Source organism: Pistacia vera, unplaced genomic scaffold (genome assembly GCF_008641045.1).
Source record: "Pistacia vera cultivar Batoury unplaced genomic scaffold, PisVer_v2 Contig93, whole genome shotgun sequence".
Classification (NCBI taxonomy): domain Eukaryota; kingdom Viridiplantae; phylum Streptophyta; class Magnoliopsida; order Sapindales; family Anacardiaceae; genus Pistacia; species Pistacia vera.
The window spans coordinates 20724-44892 of NW_022196812.1; the positions used below are offsets into that span (position 1 = coordinate 20724).

Consider the following 24169-nt stretch of genomic DNA (forward strand, 5'->3'; position numbering starts at 1 on the left):
ATATATTTCATTTTACAGCTATTTTTAATTCCTTCTCCATCATATTCATGACAAGTGAGAGTTTGTCATATTCATGGAAGAATGGTACTAAAATTTCTTAAGCCCGTGACATTTATATCATATATAGTTGCTTTATTTTCTTGGAATTTTTCATATTTTCATTTTTATTTTATTTTATTTTTGGGATCACCAAAGTTGCTAGGATAAGTTTGTGTGAACTTCGATTAATCTCTCGATACCCTGAAATTACCAACCATATAAAAATTCTAATGACTACCACCCAATAATAACTTCTATTTCTAAAGATTAGCAAGCATATAAAATGATTTTATATATTAAAGGAAAAACAATTGAGTCTATTTATATCGTCGGCATAACAAACTAATTGCTGTGTTTATGGGGGGAGGTAATAATAACTCAACATGAATGTTGAAACAAGTAGGCTTAGTTTCATCGTACAATTAATTCCAAGATTATTAAACTCTTGAAACAAGTACTTGCGTGGCTGAACTCAATGATTGTTTATATAATGATGAGAGCCATTAATGTTAATCAACTTTTAACTCCATCTAAACCAAAGTCTTCCACTCAATTAGTAAAATTCTTTCTCTCTTTCAACTTTTAGATTGGGGGTGGGAGAAAGTGCTTTCAGCAGAAGCACTTGTGCATGGCCTTGGCATCCACTAAATACAACAGGAATCATATACCTCACATGGACCTTTGACCTAGCTAAAGAAAAACACAGAATTATGAATTGACTCATACTTGCCTCAACTTCAACCACTCATATGGAAAAAAACAATAGAGTTTAGTCAGTTCACCTAACACCTATTTTAAATCAATTTTTATGTGTTTTTTTTTTTTCAAATGTTTCATCAACATAATTATGGTGGATGGAATATCTCAATCGGTTTGAATCAATCTCATCATAAATTGACAAACCAACTACCTAAATTTGAGAATTGAGATCAATTAACCTTCTTCCTGACAGTCTAATTAAAAAACTGCAGTTTTCTTAATACATTCGCCACATAATTATATGAATATGATTGCTAAATTCCATAAAAAGATTTTCAAGATATTTAAGCTAGGCCCTCCTAATATATACTAACTGAACTATAGGTTTCACTTTCATTTAATGCTCAATAATTTGCCCTTTAATTGGTTACAATTTTTACCACGTATAGATCTTTAATATAATATCTTTCTCCATAATCGTACTTGTGCCAACGAAGTTTGTTCTTTGCTGTCCAAGTTTTCTCTGTAACTTGAGAAAGATGATTCAATGTATTTGATAGCTAGCAAACATAATGGACACGAAGTGCCACTATTACTGAGGAATTTTAGCAAAAACTATCTTTGTTTATTGTAATCAAAGCAAGTGTATATAAAAAAATATTTTGGCTATTTGAAAGCATCAATTGTTAATAAAATCAAGCGGAAAAAGTAAAAGAAAATACACAAATGTCAGGCAGTCCTCTCCTTTGGAAATTGGAAGCTATTTTATACACGTTTTTTGGTTTTTTTCTCGGCCCAGAAAAAATGACTTGTCTTACGTACATTTAAAACTATTTACAGAAAACATGGTCCTTTTTAATATGAAAATGTGATGTCTTTCAACATTGCCAGACAAAAATGACTATGCATTAATGTGTTCTTAATCATTTCAACTACTTCCAAAAAGCAACAACTCTTATAATCAACGACAATTGCATATGAAAGAATAAGAGATGATTAATTAACAAGCTGACTTTTTTTTTTTTTTTTTTTAAGGGAAATATTCAAATTAGTTTACGTTTATTTTAATTAATTTTTAAGATATATTGAACATTATACAAATCTATAATATCAGGTAAGTCATAATGTTATTGTGATAACTGATTCTGAAGTTTGAACCCAAGAACTAAAAAAAATGAATAAATTTATTTGACCGTCAAGTCAATCTCTTGGTATTTAATTAACAAGTATTAACGTTGAAATTTCTTTCATACTAGGCAACATAAGAGAATTGATTAATTTGAAGAGAACAAAAAATATTTGTAAAGATACATTAAGAATTAATCATATATCCAAGTTTGAATACACCAAATTAAAGCAATGACCTATGAATCAGAGGTGTGTCTTTCCTTTGGATTAGTAAGACTGAAAAAATTAATTTAAGAAGTAAAATGATTTAATATTAATTATAAACAAAGACAAGTTGTATATATATATTACCACCAGGAGGATATGCTCCACCAGGGGCAGCGGGGTAGCCACCTGGGGCAGGCGGGTAACCAGCTGGGGCAGGTGGGTAGCCACCATAGCCCTCTACAGCAGGTTGAGGTTGAGCTCCATAGCCGCCTGGTGCAGGTGCAGGGTATCCATAGCCGCCTGGGGCTGCTGCTCCTGGTGGGGGTGCTTGTACCGAATTATTTGCATAACGCAATACCAGTTTCACTTCTCCTGCAAGTCTGCATCAAATAAAAACCTACACAAATTAAAACATATTTGACAACAGGATCATAAAGATCATATGTTACAGAGGTTCATTCAACAATTCATTTAAGGAAAATATTATACTCATACTCAGACTAACTTCTTCTCTTCAGTCCAAAGTGGCCAGTTGATTTCATCAAAACCTTGCGTCATACATTTGCTCAATTGAATCCTGCACCGAGAAAATAAAAAAAATAAAAAACCGTATTATAAATTAACCTGAAACAAGAAGAAGAGAGATTAAATATTACTTTCCACTGCCGATGAAAGTGTCGCCGGACATCTTATTGTTGTTCCCAGAGCTGTCTCAAGAACATTTATGGACCTATACAAGAGTTGCTTTAAGGGCCTTCTAATAATATAAGTATATATTAAAAAATTATTTCAAATTTATTTTTCTTGCCTTTTGAGATGCAAAATCACTAATTAAATTTTTATATTCAAGTTTAGAAACCAAATATTTTTCAATTGATAATATAGCTTAATTACCTAATCTTTCTTGTAACATAGTTGAACGCAAATAAGATTTTATTAACTTTAATTTTGAAAAACTTCTTTCCACTGAAGCTACAGTAACAGTTAATAGTATTTTATAAGCTACCCATGCATTTGGAAAAGAATTTACCTTTTTTATAAATCTAGTATTTCAAGTGGTGTTTTAATTTCCACGTTTATAATTTCTTTTAAAACTTTTAATTCTGAATATAAATCTAAACTATCAATATCAGATAGCATGTCATGTTTTAAAAAGTTTTCAAGATTTAAACAATATTTCAGCAAACTATCATCATTAAGCAATTTTAACTTTTCTATATTATAAATGAAACCAAAATTATTATTATATATTTCAAATTGTTTAAACCTCCTTTGAAGTGAGAAAATGGTATGATCAACTAAATATGTGAAATAATTTATTCTAAAAGATTCTTCAGCAGACAATTTCATCTCTTCGTTTTCATCAAATTATTTTTTTCTCTTTATTATACGTTTTTCATGAAATTTTGGTTCTATATTCATTTACTCTGTAATCTCTTTAGTAGAAATCATAGAAGATGTAAACCCATTTTCTCTATATTTTTTTAAAAATGAAACAAGACCTTTCAACTGATCTGTTGCAACAACAATGTTCATATTTTTAGATTGTAAATATTTACTAACCACATTAACAACAAATAACATTTCATACCAAATATTTATGCCTAATAGAAATTCAAAATTTTCAATCTCATACATTACTAAAGAAATAGCTTCACTTTTTGTTTTAGGATCTTCACTAGTTTCTGCTAATTGATATAAATCATCCCTTATTTGTGGAGCTTGAAATTTTATTGCTTTAACACTTTCAACACGACTTTCCCAACGTGTTTGTGATAATGGCTTAAGTGTTAAATTAGAAACATGATCTTGCAAAATTTTCCATCGTTTTGTAGAAGAAGAGAATAATGAGTATATACGTTGTATCACTCAAAAAAATGTAATAGCATTAGCACATGAATTAGCCATATCACAAAGAACTAAATTAAGACTGTGACAACTACATGGTGTATAAAATGCTCTAGAATTTATATCTAATAATCTTTTTTGCACACCTTGATGCTTACCTTTCATATTAGACCCATTATCATATCCTTGTCCTCTCACATTATTTACATCAAGTTCAAGATTTTTTAATATACTTGTGAGAACATTAAAAAGGCATTGACTAGAAGTATCATCAACTTTTATAAAATCTATAAAGTACTCTTCTATTTTTATTGGACTTATTGAAATATCTATACATCTTAATATAAGTGACATTTGTTCTTGATGACTTGTATTTGGGGTACAAGCAAGTATAACTGAAAAATATTTTGATTCTTTGATTTTTTTTAATAATGGTATTTCTTATTTCTAATGTTAAAATATTTATCAACTCATTTTGTATATTATGACCAAGATAATGAGTATGAATTTCTCCATTTTGAATACGTCTAAGGTGTTCTTGCATTATTAGATCAAACTCAGCAATCATTTCAATTAAACTTAAAAAATTTCCATTATTTTCTTGATAAATCTTCTCATTTGTACCACGAAATGCCAAATTATTTTTTGAAAGATTTTAACGACTGCTATATTTTAATAGTACATTCTTCCAATGCTCTTTCTCTTTATTTTATTTCTCTTGTAATATTTATCATTGTTTTGTTTTTAAGCACTCATCTCATATCACCCAAATGTTCATATTTATAGCATGTTCATTGCTTATTTCGTGACTTTTAAGCTTGGTACTAAGATTTTTCCATCTTCACACCCTCATTTGCTAATTGAATTGATTTGCTTTTAAACTAAATATTTCAACCAAAAAAAAAAAAAAAAACTTCATTTAATTCTTTTGAATATACTAGCCATTTTCTATCATGTTTTTCTCCATTTGGTAATTTTCGAATGTAATGAATTGTAGGAAAGCGTCTAGAATTTTCATCTTTTGGAAAATCTAACACTTGTCTAATTGGACCATTTTCAACTAATAAATCACATAAATTTGTGTCTAAATTATTCCAGTGTACTGGGTCATAAATATTTTTAATAGTTGTTTCATCTTCATCATTAATATTTTCATTTTTGTCGAATAAAATTTCTTCTTCTAAATTTTCATGAGACTTTTCACTAGTATTTGATGAATTTGAATTATTATCTTTAAAAATTTCTTCACAATTTTCAATTGATTTTTCATTTGGTTTTTCTAGCATTTGGTGTTTTGTATTAATAACAAATTTAACAAGTGCATATTTTTGGGATTGAATTAGTTCTTCTATTCTTTTTTTTTCTTACGTTTTTCAAATCTAGATTCACACTTCCTAGTAGATATCTGTATTCAAAGAATAAATAATTTAGAGCTCTTAATATTATTTTGCTAAAATAAAAATAATTATAAAAATTAAGAAGGAATTTTAGCACCTGATTTATGCTCCTGATTTTGCTTTTTGCTGTATTAATACTAAAAAATCTTATATTATTACCCTGCATAAAAATAATAATGTAAATCACTTGATCAAATATAAAGTAAAATCAGTTAACAATGTTAAGAGTAAAATGATTTAAAACTCTTAATATTACCTTGCATCAAAATAATAATATAAATTACATTCACTTCATAAATTCATGTAATAAAGATGAGAAATGAGAGACAATAGATGAGAAAGGAGAGACAAGAGAGTAAAATAGATGAGAAAGGAGAGACGAGCGTAAATTGAGGTAAAATAATAAGAGTAAAAGATGAGAAAACCTTGAATGAAATAAGGTTTATATAAGAGATAGTGACTCCGATTTGGGGGAGAGATGAGATGTGATTTGACATTTGAGAATTGGAGAGTTGCGTGAAAATGTTTCAATTTGCAACGGAAAAGGGAGCCGCCATTTGTATTTTAAGTTTAAAAGATAGGCATGGCTGATTGGATGGATTGGGGAATTGAGAAATTATAATTATATTAAAAAACTCTTAAAAAAATCATTTTGGGTTGAGTTAGGCATAGGCGAGTAAATGGTGGGATTCATGAAAATTGAAAAATTTATAAATATGTTAAAAAGTACTTTAAAATATAATTTTGGGGCCCCCTTTTTAACACCCTTTTTTGGGCGCCCTAGGCAGGTGCCTTACGTGCCCAGGGGTTAAGCCGGGCCTCGCTTTGTGTGAGCTACACACACCTCTTGGTAGATGTTGCATGCAAGATTTCAAACTCCCAAATTGAGTATATTTTTCATGTTAACTGGAAATTCGATATCTAAGCTTGGTGATTTATTCGAAAATATTCTTTGTTCCCAAAGTTTTAGTCGTCGTTACTTTTATATGCTTATGTCCTTTACAAGTAGATGTCATTTTTCTTTGAAATTAGTTTCTGGACTTCTTACTTAGTTCTGTGTGTGCAGGTGGTGATTCTTATTATCATTCCAACACTGGGGGGATCGGAAGCTCTGAATACGAAGAACTTGTTGAAATTTGTTGTTTTCTTTCAATATTTTCCGAGGTTTATTCGAATATATCCGTTATACAAGGAAGTTACAAGGACTTCTGGTATACTCACTGAAATTGCATGGGTTGGAGCTGCATTTAATCTATTTCTTTACATGCTTGCTAGCCATGTAATTTTGATTTGCAGATTTGTTGTCATTTTATGTTAAATATTTACCTATAGCTATGTTGCATCATCTTTGCTACAAACAAGCAGCAGAAATATTGCATCATCTTTGGTAGTTCATTTCCTTGTTTGCACATGCCAAGATTTAAACCTTGAAGATACTTGAAGGGAAGAACGGTTAATTGCTTATTACGACTTATAATGCTAGTTAAGGATAGAAAAATGACCGCACTGTTACTTTCATGCATGCATGTTTGGAAGTTTATGCTTACCACAGATAGGTTGAGTTTTGAATGAGGTTACATATATATATGTAAAATGTGCTGCCAAAAACTAATTTAATTGATGGACATAAAGGGCATACTCTTAGAAGCGTTAAAATAAATTTTGGATAAATACAGTAGTGGTTACTTGTGAGGTGAGGGTGCATTCTGCGTAATGTTCAGAAGACCTAAATATCTTTGTTGGGTGGCTTCTGTCAAGTTTCAATTACTTATGAGTAGTGGTATTCTGAGTTATTAGAAATTTGAAGAGTTTTTGTTGATTTTGGTTGGGTTGGGTTTTTCTCAACAACGATTCTACCACAGTTCAATTTGTGAGTCTGCTCAAACTTACCATTTTATGTGAGCCAAGAACGTTTATTTCGCATACTTCTAACTCATCTGGTTACATTGTGCTGTGATAGGAACTGCCATTGTCTCTTTTGGTTGAACTTTCTGATTACTAACTTTTAAGATTTTCTTACAGATATTTGGAGCCTTTTGGTACTTGTTTTCTATAGAAAGAGAAACAACTTGCTGGAAACAAGCCTGTGTGGGTCATACTGGGTGCTTTTTGTTTTGTGATGATGGTGAAGGAAATAGTGCATTACTAAGTGCTGCTTGTCCTATACAAACACCAAATACAACACAATTTAATTTTGGAATATTCCTTGACGCTCTTCAATCTGGTGTTGTGGAGTCAACATATTTTCCAAAGAAGTTCTTTTACTGTTTCTGGTGGGGCCCGCAAAATCTGAGGTGTGCATGTATAAGATTTTTGCTTCTGTTTTTCATGTTTATATTTTTGCTAAGGTGGATTCAACATTTTGATTGATGGTGACAACAGTAATCTTTATTTACTTGTTTGCTACTTGTAAGAAACTGATGGTTAAGGCTTTGGAAAGGTATCTGCTGAATGGTTTTTATGGTTATTGTCTTGTTGAGTTAGGCTTGTAGAATCCTGGTAGTGGTACTCATGCGGAATTGCTGTCTTCTGATGCATGTTTATATTTTTCATCTTGACGTATTTCTGTTCTTATTCTTTTGATGGATGCATGTGCTTACAGTGTTCTGATACATCACGGTTCTTCTTTTATGTGTATCTGATATCTTTCTTCTTTTTTGCAGTTCTCTTAATCAAAACCTTGAAACAAGTACTTTTGTCTGGGAAATTTCTTTGCAGTCTTCATTTCAATTTCGGGCTTGGTTCTATTTTCATTTCTCATCGGAAATATGCAGGTAGTTTGGTGCCCATAAATTTTCTATTTAGAGGTTTGGTATATTTGGAGCATTATAGTGGTTCCTAAATGGTAAGTATAACATATCATTCATGTGATAATATAGCTAGCTTTATGTTTGAGTTGGTTTTCAAAAGTCGTGCATGAGACTTGGGTTTCAGAAAACAGGCTATTAATATAGATTTTGATGAATTGAAATTGCTACGAAACAGACATACTTGCAGTCCACAACTACAAGATTAGAGGAGATGAGAGTGAAACGACGTGATGCAGAGCAGTGGATGGCCCACTGATTGCTCCCTGATACTCTTGAGGGAGCCAATAAGGCGTTATGAGCAATACAAATGGCAAGAAACCGGAGGTGTTGATGAAGAGAATCGTCTCTGTAGTCTTCCCAAGGATCTAAAAACTTAAAAGGAGCATAAAGCGTCATCTCTGTTTGGCTTTGCTCATGAGAGTTTGTTCCTCTTTTGTACTACAGTTTGTTTTCATTATTTTGTTTACCCTCTCTCTAGGGTTAGAACAGTGCTGGTGATTTCTTAATGTTAAGAGTTGAACCTATGTTGGTGTATGCAAACATAGCTCAAGTTAAAGAAACAAAGGCTGAAGTGTTGAAGAGGAAGAAGGCAGATTTGTGGCCAGAGAACAGTGTGCTGCGGCACAGATGGACGCCAAAATCTGGAAAAATTCCAGAATCAAGCATGCTGTGGCATTGTGCTACGGCACAAAGAAGAAACGAGGAAGAAGTAACGCATGCTGTGGCATAGGTTACACATGCTACGACACAGGTTAACGCATACCACAGCACAAACGAGACTTTGACTCCAAGAAGTTGAGTTTTAAGGAAAGTCTCGTTTTAGGAGTTTTAGATTGGGAATATGTGTTTTCCCGTTATTATGAGATGAATTAGGAAGTTTAGATTTTATTAAATTCCTATTTTAGAGTAAGTGTTTTAGAATTTGTTATTTAGGAAGAATTTCCCTTTGAGGCAATTTAGGAATAAAATTTGTTTTAGATTTGGTCGTTTACTCTATAAAGGGTGGAAGTTTATATTTGTAATTGAGTCATTTAGATTAATAAAAAGTAGATTTCAGTTTTCCCTCTATTGTTCATCACGTTTTGGGTTGTGTGGATTAAGATTAATCACTCATAATTCCAACAATTGGTATCAGAGCAGAGTTATCTTAAGGGATATATGGTGAGATTCTTAAGTTAGAAAGAGAGAGAAGAAAATATCTGAAGGAAGATGGTTCCGTCAAGTTCAATGCCATCGATTCCTGTATTTGTAGGAGATCTTTATCATATTTGGAAGGTAAAGATGAAAGGGTTTCTATAGGCTGCTGATTTGTGGGAAGTTATTGCGACAGGACCTGGAATTACCAGAGAATCCAATAATCACTCAAATGGAATTACAAAAGGTAGCAGATAGGAAGAGAGCCAGGGCTCTTTCATATTTGCAATCGGTTGTGATCGATGCAATTTTTGTAAAGATCATTGCCTGCACTATTGCCAAGAAGATTTGGGAGAAGTTATAGACAAAGTATCAAGGTTCCGAGAAGAGAAAGAACGTGAAGATGATCACATTGAAGCGACAACTTGAGAATATGAGGATGACTAAAACAGAAAGTGTTTTGCAGTATTCTGACAGATTAATGATGGTAGTGAATGAGATAAGAATTTTCGGTGAAGACCTTCTAGAAGAGAGGGTAGTAGAAAACGTTTTGGTAAGTTTGCCAGAAAAGTTCGAGTCCAAGATTTCATCTCTTGAAGATTCAAGGGATATTAGGTTAATGTCATTGGCGGATTTGATGATTTCTCTAGAAGCACAAGAACATAGAAAGATGATGAGAAGTGAAAGTGGGTTAGAGATTGCTCTATGAGCAAAGGTTGTCATTTCTGGAAAAGGTAAGAGAGATGGCAAGTGGAGAAGTCAAGTTTTTTGCTACCATTGCAACAAGAACAATCATTTAGAGGATGATTGTTGATTTAAGAATAAGTCATCAAATGCATGCTAGCTCTGTAATAAACTGGGTCACTTTCAGAGAGATTGTGATCAAAAGAAGAACCAACAACAAGAGCAAACTAGTCAACCACAGCAACAAGTAAATGTTGTGAAAGAAGAAGATGAAGGATAAGAAGAATTGCTGTTTACTACATTGAGGGTGGATGCTTAAGAACAAAAAAATTCTTGATTTATCGATAGTGGATGTACTCAACATATGACTGGAAAGGAGGATATTTTCACTCATGTAGAAGACATGAAAGGTATGGTGAGATTGGGGAATGGAGATAGGGTTCCAATTGAAGGAAGATGAACCATTGTGGTTCCAACAATAAAAGGTATGAAATTAATTTTGGGTGTTCTTTTTGTGCCTAATTTAGATCAGAATTTGCTGAGTATTGGAAAATTGATGCAAAAAGGCTTTGAGTTTGAATTTGCAAATAATGTGTGCATAGTAAAAGACTTGAATGATGATGAGTTTTTGAGTGTGCTGATGAAAAATAGAAGTTTTGTAGTAGATTGGAGTTTTGTGGATACAAAAGCCTTTAGTCGTAAAAGTAAGATTGAGAGTTGTCAAATAGGAATACAACATAGATTGTTTTCTCCTAGTTCCACAAAATGGAGAAAAGCAAAAGACCTTCAAGAAGATGAAGAGGTGGACGATTTGGGAGCAAGAGGTATGAGGTCTCTTGAGGAGATTAATCAAAGATGTAGAGGCATCATGTTAGAACTAACTAAGAAGGAGTTTGAGAAAGAAAAATTGTGACCTCCTGACTTGTCAAGTAGTAAAAGGATTGTTTGAGTGCCTCCAAATTTCAAGAATGTGTGTCAAAAGAGAACCAAGGATCAGGGCCTTTGGTTCAAAAGAATTAAGGAGCAATATCATGCCATTCGAGAAGTGAAAATGTTAAAGAACTTGCATGGAATGAGCACCAAAAAGGTTCAAGGAGGAGTGTTAAGAGTCGAACCTATGTTGGTGCATAGCTCAAGTTACAAAAACAAAGGCTGAAGTGTTGAAGAGGAAGAAGACGGATTTGTGGCCAGAAAAAACTGTGCTACAGTAGCATGCCACAACATAGATGGACGCCAAAATCTAGAAACATTCTAGAATCGAGCATGCTGCAACACTGTGCCATAGCACTGTGTCGGAACACAAAGAAGAAATGACGAAGAAGTAATGCATGTCGCGGCACAGGTTAACGCATGCTGTGGCACAAATGCGACTTTGACTCCAAGAAGTTGAGTTTTAAGGAAAGTCTTGTTTTATGAGTTTTAGATTGGGAATATATGTTTTCCCGTTATTATGAGATGAATTAGGAAGTTTACCCCTTGTTTGTTTCACTTTTTTCAATCATTTTTCTATTATCCTATTTGGATTAAAAAACAGAATGTGTTTGTTTACTTATTGGGATAATTATTTTGAAAATCAATCCAAATCAAATAAGATATTTTCTGTTAAAATTGAAAAGTCGGTAGGATTTGTTTTTTATTATCTAATTCTAACATTTTTCCAACTCTATTCAACTAAAAACGATTACATTTCACAATAAAAGGTTATAAATTAACCAAAAAAAAAAAAAAAAACCCTACCGACCCAAGCCATTGCCAGCCGCTAGCAACCACCGCTGGCCCTCGGTCGTCGCCGCTGCCATTGTCAGCTATCATCTTTAGAACGACGCATGACCGGTTGGATCTGGCCGGCCGTGCATCAATCTGACATTTTTCAACCAGATCTACGGTTAACAATGGCCAAATTCTGGCTATAGATCTGACCATTTCCAGCCAGCTCCACTTGGATTTGATCGGAACATGCCAGATCGGGCGCGCAATTGGCCAAATGCAGTCAGTCTTGTGGCATTTTGGCGATTGTCGGCTACCGGTAGTGGCTTGGGTGGGTGGGGGTGTTTTTGTTAATTTATAAACTTTTATTGTGGAGGGTGTTTAGCTAAATTAACAAATATAGAAGGTTAAAAAAATAATCTAAATATTTTCAAAAAATGTTTTAAAAAAATGTACCAACAACTATTCTAACTTTTATTCAATTTTGATATAATTTTCAGATATTATACCAAACACATTATTAGAATCCTATCTTATTTGATTTACTCCTATCCCATCCTATTCAAATAGTTTTTCAAAATAATATTTTTTCAAATAACCTACCAAACAGGTACTTAGAATTTCTTAAATTCCTGTTTTAGAATAATTATTTTAGGAGATTTGTTATTGAGGAAGAATTTCTCTTTGAGTTAATTTAGGAATAGAATTTGTTTTTGATTTGGTCTTTTACTATAAAAAGGGTGGAAGTTTATGTTTGTAATTGAGTTATTCAGATTAATAAAGAATTCAGTTTTCTCTCTATTGTTAATCATGTTTTGGGCTATGTGGATTAAGCTTAATCGTTCCCAATTCCTACAATTGGTATCAAAGTAGAGCTATCTTAAGGGCTCTATGGTGAGGTTCTTAAGTCTGATACCATGTTAAAAGTCGGAGGAGTTAAAAAATAAAATAAAGAACAATAGAATATGCGAAGAATATCAACCACACAGAGACACAATATTTTACGTGGTTCGACATAACTAGCTTACATCCCTGAATGAGATAGTTTCACTATAATCTTAAAAACACAAATGCTAGAGTGTACAATACCATTAATCCTTCCACTTAGGCGAACACCCTGTTCCTATGGTATTTAATGCCCCTTTTCACATCTTGTGTTTCTCACATTCTCTCTTCTCTTGTGACTTCTCTCATAATCTTGAATTAGTTCTAAGTTCCAACCCCCTATTTATAGGTAAAAAAGGACATTTTTCTTTTCTACTAGGATTCATATTTCAAATCCTAATAGAAATCCTCTAATTTAATTCATTCTCCTATTTTAACTCTAAATAAATTCCTTAAACCAATTCTTCTTTCTTAATACAACTCAAAGTAAAGGAAAACTAATATTTTCAATTATAAATTCCTAAAATAGAAATTTGTCTAAAAATTAAATTCCCTTTTCTTCATAAATTACCAAAAATTGTTCACATTCCAACACTTAACCTAGATTCATCTTGTGGATGTGTTTAAGGTGCCAATGTTTGAAAAAATGGATGAACAACTTTTGGATGCAATATGCGACTGCCTCAAGCTAGTGTTGTGCATTGAAGAAACCTACATTGTCTAAGAGGGTGACCTTGTTGATGAAATGCTCTTCATCATGTGAGGCAAGCTATTTACTATAACAACTAATGGTGGAAGAATTGGTTTCTTTAACTCTCAATGTCTTGGGGCTTGTGATTTCTGTGGTGAAGAACTTCTAACATGGGCTCTGGATCCTCAGTGCTTTTTTAATCTCCCCATCTCAACTAGAACTATTAGAGCTCTTACGGAAGTGAAGCGTTTGCTTTAAAGGCTGATGTCTTGAGGTTTGTTGCCTCTTAATTCAGGTGGCTTCACAATAAGCAGTTGCATCATACTTTTAGGTTTTATTCACAACACTACAATAGTGGAGGACTTGGGCAGCTTGTTTCATACAAGCAGCTTGGCGCCGCTATAGTAAAAAGAAGCTTGAAGAATCTTTACATGCAAAAGAGAATCGTTTGCAAGATGCATTGTCTAAGGCTAGTGGAAATTCCATTAGTTTAGGAGCTGTTGATACAAAAAATCGCACCAACTTGAGAGATTCGATTGACCATGATGGAATTGAAACATGTGTGTGCCTGATTAACTAAAATCAGCAATGAATATGATAATAATGAACAAAAAAGAATTTTTAAAGTGGTTCGATAAGTTGAATCTTGAGCCTACAGCCACTGTTTTTCTTATTAAATATTGAAATAACAAAGAGAAATAATTTCAGCCTAAAACAATTTGCTAACCCCGTTCTCATTGTTTTTGGGGGTATTTATACATAAACTTTGCAAAGGAAAGTGAGATTAATTCGGGATTGCGATCAGACTTGGCATGCAATCCCTTGATTTTAGTGACTGTGCACTAAGATGGCGCTGCTATCAACGCATATAATATCTCCCCCAAGATATTATGGGATAAAGCTTATCCTCTGATTTATTGAACAACTATCGAAGTTGGTTGCGATGAGCTTCTACTAGGTCGGGCTTATTTTGGGTCACGCTTATTCTGGTTGAACTACAATTTTGAGAGCTTCTGGGATCTCCGAGCTTCCAGCAAAATCACGCACAACATCTGCCCCCCCAATGTTCAGAGGTCGTACGTGTCGAGCTTTGAAAACTGAAGTCTTGCGATTTGCTGCTTATGCTCGAACCCTTTATCAACTCAACTTGCTTAAGTTATTTGGAATTTTGGTGAGCTTTGCTTTGTGACCTTTACCTCAACCGATGTCACCAAGACTTGGAGTTTTTTCATGCTATGATACCAAATTCCAATTTTGAAATAAAGGGTAGATGAGTAATTTCTGAGCTATCATGCTGCATTTAATACGGTTGCCTCTTGCAGTTACATTTGTCGCACGTGCGCTGTGACAACTAGTCATGCGCAGAATGAAGCAATGTGTGTTTGCATGCACGAAGTTGAAGCGATGTGCATTGGTGATTGTGTTTATTCGCAGCGACGGTTAAGCGCCCCTCACAGATCGGTAACACATGTCATCTTTGAACGGTTCATATAGCTCGACGAATGGAGGGCTGAGATTTGTCACAACATAGATAGCCCAGATCGCTTCCCACCGTTTTGGTTATGTTCTTCACACTATAAAATAGGCTCTTTCACCCTTAATTCACCCTTACTTGTGAAATATTTGCTTGTGCTTACTATTTGGCTGTCGTTTTCATTCGTCTTTGCAAACCCTTGTTCATTATTTGCACAACGACTTTTCAACGAACCTCTCCATCATCTACTTACAAGTAAGTGCTCTACACTTGTTTTCTCTAGTTTCTTTGCTATTTTGCTGTTCGGGGTGCCATTCTGGTGGCTTGGTTTAAACCAGGGTTACATTGGTCGGGTTAGGCTTTAGGATGTATTAGAAGAATAGTCATAAAAAAAATATGTTGAAACGTGCTGGGATTAGTTTTTGGGTTTGTTATAGTTCGCTCGTGTTTCTGGGTTTAGCTTTAGGTCGCTTGCATTCGAGCTTTTTGGATGCCTAAACTGGAGGCAAGTGTGGATAGGTTGCTAGTCATTGAGATAGGTAATAACACTTGATTTTTCATGTTTCAGGTATCCAAAGCAAGCTAACATACCAATCATGTCGTCTACTCACCCCAACATCAAGAGTCGAAGAGGGCTCTCCAGTAGCTTTGGATGATCATTGGGAGAGAGCTCAGGAAGAGTTCGTTGTCGAAGTCCTTGAGAGGAGCATAGTTGTGGGACTGAAATCTCGTGGAGCATGAGCAAAGGCCCAAAACTAGAACTGGAAGATCTCGGCCAATGCTGTTGTGAATAAGTAGACCGTAACTTCCACTCAGCCGAGCAAGGTGAGCTAAGGTTGACCTCTCGGCCTACTGCCAAAAGGATTGGGGCTGAGCTTGAAAGGGCTTTAAGCTTGAAGAAGCCTGCGACTGACCCCAAGGAAGTTGCCAAAAAAAAAAAAAAAAAAGCGCTCTTGAGCTCTAGAAAAGCTTGAAGAAAAATGTTGTTGAGCCTAGGGTAGGCTCGAAGAAGACGAGGGCGGAGTCTCGTATTTTGCTAAGGGACTTGTCCAAAAAGAAAAACGTTCTGGTGGCTAAGGCTATCGGGCCAATAAGCAGCCAAAGAGCTTTGTCGCGGGGGTGTGACAACGAAGAAGAAACCGATGAGCTTGAGGCCAAAATAAATGAGCTGCCTGAACATATCGCTACAGGGGCCTCAACCATAAGGAGAGCAGTGTCTAAAAGGCTTTATAATGATTACAAAGTGTTGCTCCTACTCGAGAGGCTTTCCCGCACCACGGGCACGATCATGAGGGTAAATTAGCTCATTTTTCCCCCTTTTGATTCTTTTCTTTTGCAGAATTATTCACCCTTCTTTTCCTTCCTTTTAGGCTTGCATGCTAGTCCAACTTCTCTATCATGAAAACTTTGACATGCTAGAAAATGCAATTAAAATTCAAGAAGAAACGATGAAGCTTAGAGAAGAAATGTTAGAGAAGAATCGAAAATTGACAGAGGAGAATAAGGTGTTGAGAGACAAGCTTAATCAGCACAAAGTGGAGCAAGCCAAGGTCTTGGCTCTCAAGGAAAGAGAGTTCGCTAACAAGCTCTCTCAGGTTGAAGAATCCAAGAGCTCGATGACCACTGAGCGAGACCATCTACGAGATCTCAACAACAAACTGACATCCGAGCTTTCACTTGCTTAGGCCAACCTCAAAGATGTGACGTATCAATTGGTGTCCTGCCAGACTGACTTGGTAACTACTCGTCAAGACTATAATAAGATGGCAGTGAATGTTGTTTGGTTGACAAACGGGGTAGAGACCCATGCTTGCGAGACGTCAGTAAACTTGGTGAAGCTCATGTGGGAGAATGATCCCACATGCAACTTCTCCTTCCTTCCCCCAGATTACTAAACAGAGGTTCAAAGGATTAAGGTCGAGGCCGCGAGCTTGGAGTTTGTCTATCTAGACAACTTTGAGTCCAAGGTGGATTCAAGCGGCGGTGTCTTGGGTGACGAAGAAACAAAACTAGGGGATATTAGCTCGCATGCTCTAGCCTCGGTTCCAATTGAAGCTCTCGAGGCCGCCAACGACGATCTTGCCTTGGATGAGCCAATAAAGGACCCTCCTTCATCTCCGATGCTAGATTAGGCTCGAACATGCTTGCCTTTTTTTTTTTTTTTTTGGGTAATGCGAATCGAACCATCAATAAAAATGAAAATTTTCACAAGTATAATTTCAACTTTTATTGCTATTGTTTGTAAGTCCTCTTTGAAGTTGTTTTAGTCCGTCTAACCGAACTAACTAATAATATTGATTTTTGCTCTTAAGTTATGCATTATCCACTTTTCTCGCAACGACGTTGAGTTAGGGTTAGTTGCTCATCTCGAGTTTTAGTCATCAAGTTATAATTGACTTTCTCCTTGAGGTTTTTTTCTTGGTTATTTTTTGAGTTGCTATTTTGCCAGATCGAGGGGCACACCCTTGTTGAGCTCGAATTATAGCATGGCTATAAAGCTAGGAAACCTTTCTGAACTTCTGACTTCGAGTTTCTTCTGTAGTATTCGCTTAGACTGCGATCTCAATAGACTTTTAGAAACAACTTTTGGTTGCAGAATAATACTTACTTGCTTTATATTAATGAAATGTTGACCATAAATGGCATTACAACTTGTAATAATAAAGAACACAAAAATTGGACCCGAGCTAATCACTGATAATACCTCTGAAGATGCTTAGCATTCCATGCTCACAAAACTGCTGTGCCATTTAAATACTCCAGGTGAAAAGTTCCTGGTGTGAGCTTTTCTTATATCCGAAAAAGACCTTCCCATTTGGGCCCAAGTGCCCCCCAGCTCGCGTCTTTTGCCCAGAGGATGATTTTCTTAGGACTAAATCCCCTACCTCGAAATCACGACTCCTTACTTTTGAGTTTAAGTATTTCTTTGCTTGCTATTGATACACGGCTATTCTTAATTAGGATTTAGCTCGGTGTTCTTCGATCAAATCCAACTTTAAGCGTAATAGCTCCTCATTAATATCTTTATTGAAGACTTCTCACCAAAACAAGCCAACTCCAACTTCCACCGGGGCCATTGCTTCGCATCATAAGCGAGTGAAAATGGAGTCTCTCCTGTCGAGCTTTTGGCCATGGTTCTATACAACCACAACACTCCGGGCAGCTCGTTCGCCCATCTCCATTTGAGGGAATCAAGCTTTTTCTTCATAGTGAGCTTGATCACTTTGTTTACCGCTTTGACCTGACCATTAGCTTGAGGTCAATAGACGACTGAAAAGCTTTTCCTTATGCCAAGCCTTTCACAAAACGACTTGAAATCCTCGCAATCAAACTATTTCCCATTACGAGTGATGATAGTATGTAGGATTTCGAATCTGTAGATGATGCTCTTGTAGACGAAGTCTTTCAGTTTGTTCATCGTTATTGTCGCCAAAGGCTCGACCTTTGCCCACTTGGTGAAGTAGTCGACTATGACCGCTACAAACTTTACTCCTCTTTTTCCATAAGGTAGTAGGCCTATTAAATCAATTCCCCAAATTGTGAATGACCATGGGCTTGTCAGAGTCATAAGCTCTTGGGGTGGAGCTCGTGGAATGTCAACAAATCTCTGACACTTGTCACATTTCCAAACAAAGTCCGCTGCATCATCATAAACAGTCGGCCAATAGTATCCCTGTTAGAGTATCTTGTATGCAAAAGATTGTCCCCCAACATGATTTCCATAGATTCCTTCATGGATTTCCCTCAGAATGTAGTTTGCCTCTTCATGGTCAACACATCGCAACAGCGGGATGTTGTATCGTCGCTTATAAAGCTTCTCATTTATAAGGGTGAAGTGAGCTGACTTTGCACAGATCTACCCCTGGGAACTGTTCTATCTTTTAAATAGGTCGTTATAGGATTCATCTAGCTGTATCTCTGCCTCGTTACCATTATTGCTTCTTCTGATGATAGGATGCTAGGGCTTTGCAAAAGTTTAACTGGAATTAAGCTCGTAGCTTCATTACTCATTGCCGAAGCCAAGCAAGCTAAAGTATCGGCCTTGAACTTCGTTCTTTGGGGATTGGTTGCATTGTGTAGCTCTTAAAGGACTCAAGCTCGGAATTTACTTTCCAGAGATAAGATGCCATTCTTTCTTCCTTAGCTTGATATTTCCTGGAGATTTGATGCATGATGAGCTAAGAATCACTGTATATCTTGATCTATTCTGCCCCTATTTCCTTGGCCAAATGGATTCTTGCGAGCATGGCCTCACACTCTGCTTCATTGTTGGAGGCTACAAAATTGAATCTGATTGCAGCCCGAATTGGATCCCCCTTAGGGCCTTCGAGTAGTGGCCTTGCCCCCACTCCTTTTTCATTGGAGGAATTGTCCACATATAAGGTCCACCGCCACAGACTTTCGAGCTTTTCCTCCACTGAACTGCTTTTATCATAAGTGCTTGCTTTAGGCGAGCTCATTTCTCTCTTGAGTTGATAAGAAAATTTTGAGATGAAATTCGCTAGTGCTTGGCCTTTGATCGTCGTTCTTGGGAAGTACTTGATGTCATATTGGCTCAGTTCCATTGTCCACTGAATTAATCTTCCCGATGCCTCAGGCTTCTGCATCACTTTCTTGAGTGGGAAGTTTGTGAGCACCTGCACAGTATGTGCTTGGAAGTATGGCCGTAACTTCATGGCTGCCACAAGGAGTGTTAAAGTAAGCTTCTCCATCTTCGGGTACCTTGTTTCAGCATCGAGTAACCGCTTGCTTATATAATAGATGGGCCATTGAACTCCCCCTTCCTCACGCATCAAGGCTGAACTGATTGCGAACTGAGAGACCAACAAATACAACAGAAGGGCTCGCTCGAGATGGGCTTTGATAGTAGAGAGGATATCCTAGGTGTCTGTTTAATTCTTGGAAGGCTTTCTCACATTTCGCTGTCCACTTGAACCCCTTATTGCCTTTCAAGGTCTCAAAAAATGGTAGGCATCTATTGGTTACTTGAGAAACGAACGACTCGCCCTATTAGGCTCTAAACTTGCTTTATTTATGTCAGGCTGTGCATGTTCAGTAAGGCTTGGATTTTGTTTAGATTGGCATCGACACCTCGCTGGTTCACTAAGAATACTAGGAATTTTCCCGAGCCCACTCCAAAAGGACACTTCAAAGGATTCAATTGCATTCAGTATTTTCTGAGGATACCAAACATCTTGCCTAAGTGGTCAATGTGGCTTTTTGTGACCTTGGATTTGACGAGTATAATCTGTTCAGCAAACATTTTATTAACTAAATGCTAATACGTCACTCCAGTGTTCTTAAGCCTGAATGGCAAAACCCTGTAACAATAAATACCCCGGTCAATAATAAAAGAGGTGTTTTCTTTGTCGGGCTGATACATCGGGATTTGGTTGTATCTCGAGTATACATCTATGAAGCTGAGTAGTGCATTTCCAATTGTCGCATCTACTAGTTGATCAATCCGGGGTAGTGGAAATCTGTCTTTAGGACACGTTTTGTTGAGATCGGTAAAATTGACGCAAGTTCGCCACTTGCCATTCGATTTCTTCACTAAAATTGGGTTGGCAAGCCAATTTGGATACTTCACTTCTCTTATAAAGTTGATTTTTAGGAGGTTATCAACTTCATCTTTGAGCGCTTGAGATCGTTCAGAATCCTTCGACCTTTTTTTTTGCCTGATTGGTCTGGCTTTAGGGTCGACGTTCAGTCGGTAGCACATCACCTAGGGATTTATTCCCACCATGTCTGCATGAAATCTGGCGAACACATCGAGATTCTGTTTCAAGAACTCCACCAATCTATTTGACAACTCGTTGCTCAAGGTACTCTTGATTTTCAAGATGCAAGTTGGATCTTCTTTGCTGACAGGAACTTCACATAACTCTTCTGTTGGACTAGCTAAAGGTTATTCTTTATGAGTATGAAGATTGATTGCATCTTCTAGTGGCTCGAGCTTCGGCCTTGTTTTCGCAATTACCATGGTCTTCAGAAGTGGCCACTTTTTGGCGGTGGTTAATGCCTTATTGTAGCGCTCCCTAGAGTCTTTCTGCAAACTCCTGACTGCTTCGATTCCGTTCGAAATAGGGAACTTCATTTCCTGGCAATGAACTGAGGTGATAACATTTAGGTCGTCTAAGAGCGGCCTCCCTAGCACAACATTATAAGTGGTTGGGCAGTAAACCACAAAGAGTTCTACCATTAATATCATTATTTGGGGCCTTTCCCTAAGAGTTACTGGTAGGCTTATTGTTCCCTTGGGGACCAAGTTGTCTTTGGTAAATTTGAACAGTGGTGTCAAGCATGGCTTCAGATTCCACTCGGTGAACTTCATTTCTTGGAAGACCCCTAAGTAGATAATGTTGACTGCACTGTAATTGTCAACTATTTTCTGGAAAACCTGGCTATTACCAATCCTTCTCATGATTACGATCGCATCACGGTTAAGGCGAGGTAACAGGTCGCCTTTTTCTTTTATGAAGCTTATTACTTCACTTTTAGCGACTTTGCTTCGAAACTCATAACTCGGGAAACCGAGTATGTTCTGGCTTCTCGCACATACTGTTCATGAGCGTGTTTGGAGTTTCTTGTAATGTTAGGTCCCCCATAAATCATTCTAACCATGATGTCGTCAGGCTGTGAGGACTACTAGTGTTGATTGTTCTAGACATTCTGCTTTTCACGAGCTTGGTTTCCCTTCACAAACTTTTTTAGATGACCTCTCCTTATTAGGTCTTCGATTGCATCCTTTAAGGCTCGGCAATCATTTGTGTTATGCCCAATATCTTTGTGGAATTTACAATATTTCTGCCTATCCCTTTTGTTTGGTGCCCCCTTTATTTTCTCTGGGGAGGCAATCTTCTATCCTCATGAGAGACCTCATAAATTTGAGCTACATCCTCTACCAAAGGAGTATACTCTACAAATTAACGAAAATGCTCTTTTTCCCAGCGAAAATCTATTCATTGCCTTTTTTGGAACCTACTTCAGTCCCTGTCACCTCGATCTTGGTCTCTTGTTTTGTCGATTGAGCAATCTTGCCGTTGGTCGGAGGCTTTTTTCGAGTAGCTGCCGGCTAAGGCTTCTAGTGAACTCTCAACTCACTGATGTTTGGCTGCCATTTGATAGAATTCGGCCAAACTCACATGATCTTCACTTTGGAGCTCTTTCTATAGTTCTGTTTGCAGCCTTATTCTAGCGATCAATAAGGTTCGGATTGATTCCTTTGGTGCATCTGCAGCTTTGGATTGCTCTTTCTGGAACGTCATTAAATACAAAGTCAGAGATTCATCTTTTTCTTGATGAATTTTGCTTAGGTAGCTGAGAGGCATGGCGAACTGTCCCCTTGCTTGGAATTGTCAGAGATACAGTAAGGATAACTACAGCCACGACTAGATCGAGTTCGCATTAAGTCTTTTGTACCACCTATTGGTGTCTCTTACTAAAGTTACTATGAAACAACAACACTTCGCCAAGTCGGAGACTTGATGCAAATCCATCAGATTAGTGAAAGTGTCTAGATGGTCTTTGGGATCTCCTTTCCCGTCGAACTTATTCTTTGGTACCCTAAATCCCTGGGGAAGTGGTGCCTGACGAACCTCCTTAGAGAATGGAGAACTTACTATCTCTTCCACCGTATTATTTTGGCAGATTCTCAGATCATTGAGCATTCTTTGCACTTGATATAACTTTGCATTATTTGGAGGGTTCTGTACATGAGCTCTATTCAGTCTCACCTTAAGCAGATGAGTTCTGAGATCGGTTGCTTGCAAGCTAATTCTGTCTTGTGCGCTTGTGTGTGAGGTGGAATCATGATAGCCGGGATAGTATGTACTATCATGCTCCTCAGCTTATTGCTTGCGACATTGGTTAAAATCGGAACGTTGGTTGTTATTATCAGATTGGTGTGCATGACTACTTTTGTGTGCCTACGAAGTATGAGCTTACCTTTGGCGTGGGTTAAAATCGGCATGCTGACGATAGGCATTTCATTGTTTCAGTTAAACATCCCCACGACGACGGCTATTCTCGTTCTGCCCCATAGGCTTCTTGCCTGGTCGCCTTTTGGGATTAACTTGTTCTCGAGCTTCGCACTCATGAGTGGAATGTACCCTTTCTTGTTGGGGATGACAGTTGCCCCTTGTTGCTGACGAACTGGATTGGTTGCCAACTGGCATATTCTGCTCGCTAGGGGTAAGCTTAGTGAAATATGGTTGGTCAAGATTCAGGTTGGTTTGCTACTCTTTTCTCAATTCCACCACATTTTGTTGTACTACTTGTTCAACCAACAACCTTATCATATCCATCAGCTGGCCATTCTTTGGGTTGGAGGTCCCTGCCCCCAGCTGATTGGCGACCTGTTGTGGTGGTAGCACTAGTGGTAGACGACCATGAGCAGCGGTCTGACTCACTTCTTGGTGGGCTGTGTCCACGTTATCGTGGTTTTCGGTGACTGCCTTGGATCTTGTACGAGCCATAGGGAATTTCAGGTGAACGGTTGTCATTGAAATTGTCTTTTCCTGCTGGAATAAAAGAGCTTGTCGGGGGCCCTCCTTCCAGCGCTAAAATGTTGATACAAAAAATCACACCAACTAGAGAGATCCGATTGACTGTGATGGAATCAGAACGGGTGTGTGTGTGTGTGTGTGTGTGATTAACAAAAATCAACAATGAGTAATGATCATAATGAACACAAAAGAATTTTTAAAGTGATTCGGCAAGTTGAATCTTGAGCCTACATCCACTGTTTTTCTTATTGAATATTGAAATTACAAAGAGAAGTAATTTCAGCCCAAAACAATTTGCCAACCCGTGATTTCAGTGATTGTGCGCTAAGATTGCACTGCTATCAATGCAAATAATATCTCCTCCGAGATATAAAGGGATAAAGCTTATCCTCTGATCTATTGAACATCTATCGAGATTGGTTGTGACGAGCTTCTACTGGGTCGGGCTTATTTGGGTTGCATTGATTTTGGGTCGAACTACAATTCTGCGAGCTTTTGAGATCTCCGAGCTTCCGAAAAAATCACACACAACAGGAGCCACCATTTATGCCTCAAGATTTGCTACTAATGCACTTTGTGCAATTCGCCGTAATGGTACTCGTAAGGCAAAGGTGCCGGAGAGGGTACCACCCATGCTGCTTCAGGAGCCAGTAGAGCTTGATTTTACAGCTGAAGAACAATAGGTAAATTGTCTTTAGCTATATGTATGGATAGTTTTGTTGTTGTATAAAAGAAAAAAAATTGAATTGTTCAACCCGACAAAGAGGAAAAAACATTGCAGAACAGCACAGTTTATGTAAATTAGTTTGTATATGCAAAACTCTCGTCCTAGTGACGGTAGAGTTGTTGTTCTAGTTAAGTAATCAAATGCAGATAAACAATTAAAACTTTTGCTGAAGTGAGAATGATGAATGTTGCGTCTATAATGAGAATACAAAGAAAATCAAACCAAAAGATTC

General features: G+C 36.8%; 1 pseudogene; it reads left to right on the forward strand.

Moving 5' to 3' along the window:
* LOC116120242 overlaps positions 1 to 23893 on the forward strand; it is a 32364-nt pseudogene extending 8471 nt beyond the window's left edge.
* Positions 23894 to 24169: the final 276 nt, after the last annotated feature.